This window comes from Vigna radiata, chromosome 4, assembly GCF_000741045.1.
Source record: "Vigna radiata var. radiata cultivar VC1973A chromosome 4, Vradiata_ver6, whole genome shotgun sequence".
Classification (NCBI taxonomy): Eukaryota; Viridiplantae; Streptophyta; class Magnoliopsida; order Fabales; family Fabaceae; genus Vigna; species Vigna radiata.
The window spans coordinates 3,303,819-3,308,830 of NC_028354.1; positions in this window are offsets into that span (position 1 = coordinate 3,303,819).

Here is a 5,012-nt window from a genome sequence, read left to right on the forward strand (position 1 = left end):
ACTGGACGTAGATTCTTTTGAATCGAACCAGTATAAAAACTACTCGTGTGATTTTTCTACTCCCTGCACTTGTTATTTTCATTTGCACATCAACTCTTTGATAAATTGTCTCTTAGAAAATTTTATTTTATAAACTGACCATTTTAATACAAAAGTGACCGAACACGCTTTCCGCTTTAAGTTTTATTCTGCTGCGTTACACTTTGTCTGGTACCGATTCCAACAATTGGTATCAGAGCTTGCTTTGATAGTTTTTCAAAAATTGTGAAAATGGTCGGTCATCAAAATCAAAATCTTGTATATGCTGAGGGTGCTTCTATTAACAGACCACCACTTTTTACTGGTGATAACTATGCGTTCTGGAAATTCAGAATGAAAATTTGTATGGGGTCTATTGACAGAGGCATCTAGGAAGCTGTACAAAATGGTCCTTTTATTCCTAAGAGCACAGTTGATGGGGTAGAGGTAGAAAAACCATATTTTAATTGAACTGTTGAAGAAAATAGACGAGCTCAGTTTGATATTAAAGCTCGTAATATTATTTCATCTATTGTTGTACTTGATGATTTCTATAGAATTTCAGTGTGTAAGACAACACAGGAAATGTGGGAAGTCCTCAGAGTCACACATGAAGGAACAGAGGACGTGAAACGTGCAAGGAAGAACACTCTCATTTAGGAGTATGAGATGTTCAGAATGCAACCTGGAGAAACAATTTCTGATGTTCAAAAGCGTTTCACTCGCATAGTGAACCACTTGACAGAGTTGGGTAAGACCTTTGACACTGATGAATTAAATGTTAAAATTCTAAAATCATTGAACAGGTCTTGGCAACCAAAGGTGACTGCCATCTCGGAGTCTCAAAATCTCACTCAAATGTCGACGCCAATTCTATTTGGAAAGCTCCGTGAGCACGAGCTTGAGTTAAGGAGATTAACTGCTGAAGAAGATAAAGGTAAAAGGAGGACTCTAGCCTTCAAGTCTGAGATCTCTAAAGGAAAGAGTTCAAAAAGGATTGAAAATGATGATTCTGATGATGAGGAGAACATGAGCCTCATGATAAAGAAATTTGCCAAGTTTATGAAGGCAAAAGGCAAGGATAAATTTCGTAAAGAAAGGAGAGAAAATCAAGAATCTCCTTCAAGTGTTAAATGCTATGGATGTGGAGAAAGAGGACACATGAAAACTGAATGTCCAAAGAACAAGAAAAGTGAAGAAAAGAAAGAAAGAAAGTTTCAGAAGAAAAAGAAAGCTTACATAGCGTGGGAAGACAATGCATCTAGCTCAACAAGCTCAAGTGATTCAGATGAAGAAGCTAATATTTGTCTAATGGTTGACTCATAAGATACTGGAAGCCAAGTAAGTGATTCTAGCTTTGAATATAGTGAATTAGACTTGCAAAAAGCCTTCTTTGAATTAATGAATGAATCTGAAAAACTTGATGCTGCACATAAGAAGCTTAAGAAAGAGCACAATGCATTGAAATTGAAGTTTGACAAATTGCTTGATGACGTAGTTGTATTAAGAAATAAAGTTAGTACTTTAGAAACAAGATTGTCTGATGCAAATGCTACTGTTAAACCTGTTGAATGCTTGTCTTGTAAGAGTCATATGTTTGATATTAACATACTTGAAAATCTACTTACAAAGGCAACCAAGACAAATTCGCATGCTAAAACAAACTTTAAAACAAGCAATTTTAGAAATAAAAATTTGCATCAAAACACAAAGTCTAAAATTAGAAGAACTCGTAGAGTTTGGGTTGAAAAAGGGACTTTTGTTAAGAACAAAGTAAAGGATGTTTGTTGTTTTTAATGTATGAAGCATGGACATACATCAAACAAATGCAACATTAAACATTTTGGTGTTCCAAATGGTAAATATGCATGGGTTAAAGTTGTGAAATGATATATACTTGCATGAACTAACCCTAAGGACCCATAATGAGATTGGGGACCTAAAATTCTTGCTAATTTGTTTTGTAGGAACCTACTAAGTCAAAGAAGTCATTGTGGTATCTTGACAGTGGATGTTCAAGACACATGACCGGTGACAAGAAAAGGTTTATCTCTTCTGAGAAGAAAAAACAAGGATTTGTAACTTATGGGGATATCAACAAAGGTAGAATCATGGGTACCAGAGACATTGAAGGAGGAAACACATTGACTATAAGAGATGTCTTATATGTTGAAGGCCTCAAGCACAACCTCCTAAGCATAAGTCAATTGTGTGACAAAGGTCTCAAGGTAACCTTTGAAAGTGATCAATGTACTGTTTACTTTAAAGATTCTGCTGATATTGCTTTGCAAGGTGTTAGGCATAACAATATTTATCTAATTGATATTGAAAGTGCATCTAGTCATAGTATAACATGCTTAGTTGCTAAAGAAGAAAATCCTTGGCTATGGCATAAAAGAGCTGCACATATTCATATGCAACATTTGAATAAATTAATTTCAAAAGATCTTGTGATTGGCTTGCCGAAACTGAAATTTGAGAAAGACAAATTATGCACTGCATGTCAAAAAGGTAAACAAACCAAATCTGCATTTTTATCCAAAAGCATGATTTCTACTTCAAAACCTTTAGAACTGTTGCATATGGACTTATTTGGTCCATCTATAATTAAAAGTTTTGGTGGAAATTACTATGCTCTTGTAATTGTTGATGATTACACTAGATTTACTTAGACCTTCTTTTTAACTTTGAAAAGTGAAGCTTTTAAAGCCTTTAAATCTTTTGCTAAACGTATTCAAAATGAAAAAAGATTTGAAAATCAAATCATTGAGAAGTGATCACGGTGGTGAATTTGAAAATGAATCTTTTGAAAAGTTTTGTGAAGAATATGGCATATCACATAACTTTTCAGCACCGAGAACTCCCCAACAAAATGGTGTTGTTGAAAGGAAAAATAGATCAGTAGAAGAATTAGCTAGAACGCTTATGAATGAATCTAATGTGCCAAAATATTTCTGGGCTGATGCAGTTAGTACTACTTGTTATGTGTTGAGCAAGATGCTTATTAGGCCAATTCTGAAATTCACTTCTTATGAATTGTTAAATGGTAGAAAACCAAATGTATCTCATTTGAAAATATTTGGATGCAAATGCTTTGTCTTGAATAATGGTAAAGATAATCTTGGTAAATATGATGCAAAATCTGATGAAGCAATTTTCCTAGGATACTCTTTGACTAGCAAAACATATAGAGTATTCAATAAAAGAACTTTGATAATTGAAGAATCAATGCATGTTGTCTTTGATGAGATTGTGGACCTTGAGGTAAACCCTCTTGAGTCAAATAAACCTATTTCAGGTGATGAGGATTATTTGGGGGAAGCTCTTGAAGAGATGTATCTAAATGAGAACTATCCTCCGAACTTCAAGAAACACCTCAAGCTGTTGATCCTAAAAGCTATCAACAACCAAGAGGGCTATCCTTGGACAACATCATTGGAGATATTTCAAAAGGGGTAACTACAAGAAATAATCTTAATAATTTTTTTCTAACTGTAGCTTTTGTGTCTCAGATAGAACCTAAGAACATAAAGGAAGCTCTTCAAGATGACAAGTGGTGCGTTGCTATGCAAGAAGAGCTAAACCAATTTGAAAGGAATGAAGTTTGGGAACTTATTCCGAAGCAAGATGATTATCAAGTCATAGGAACAAAATAGGTATTTAGGAACAAGCTTGATGAGGATGGAAATATCACAAAGAACAAAGCAAGGCTAGTTGCAAAGGGCTACTGTCAAGAGGAAGGTATAGACTATGATGAAACATATGCACCGGTAGCCAGGTTAGAAGCAATTAGATTATTACTTGTATATGTATCTTTGATGAAATTTAAATTGTATCAAATGGATGTTAAAAATGCATTTTTGAATGGATTTATAAAAGAAGAGGTGTATGTTAGTCAACCTCCTGGTTTTGAAGATTTCAAATATCTTGATCATGTTTATAAGTTGAAAAAGGCCCTGTATGGTCTTAAACATGCACCTAGGTCTTGGTATGAAAGACTTAGTACCTTCTTAATCGATAATGATTTTTCTAGAGGTAAGGTTGATTCAACCTTATTCATAAAGAAAGTAGGAAAACACATCTTGATTGTGCAAGTTTACGTAGATGATATTATATTTGGGTCAACTGATGACTCTTTGTGTGAAGAAGTTGCAAAAATAATGCAAGGTGAGTTTGAGATGTCTATGATGGGTGAACTGAATTTCTTTTTAGGACTACAAATAAAGCAAATGAATGAAGGTACTTTTATCTCCCAAACAAAATATTGTAGAGAAGTTTTTAAGAAATTTGGTATGGATACTTGCAAAGAAGCTAGTACACCTATGGCAACTTCATGCTATTTGGATAAGGATGATTCTGGAAAAGGAGTAAATGAAACTATATTTAAATGTATGATAGGATCTTTGCTGTACCTAACTGGTAGTAGACCAGATATTATGCAAAGTGTATGTGTATGTGCTAGGTATCAAGCCAATCCTAAAGAATCTCATTTGACTGCTGTCAAGAGAATCTTAAAATACCTTAAAGGAACTACTTCTTTTGGACTTTGGTATCCTTCTGATGCTTCACCCAGTTTAATAGGTTACTCTGATGCAGATTATGGTGGTTGTAAAATTGATAGGAAAAGTACTAGTGGAACTTGTCATTTCTGGGCTGTTCTTTAGTGTCTTGGCACTCAAAGAAACAAGCGTGTATAGCTTTGTCTACCACTGAAGCTGAATATATTGCAGCTGGAAACTGTTGTGCCCAAATTTTATGGATGAAACAACAACTGGAAGACTTTGATATCTTCCTTAATAATATTCCATTAAAATGTGATAACACTAGTGCTATAAATCTGACTAAGAACCCCATAATGCATTCAAGAACTAAGCATATTGAGATTAGACATCATTTCTTAAGAGACCATATTCAAAAGGGGGATTGTCAAATTGAATATGTTGATACCTTACATCAATTAGCTGATATTTCACCAAGGCACTACCTAAGGATAG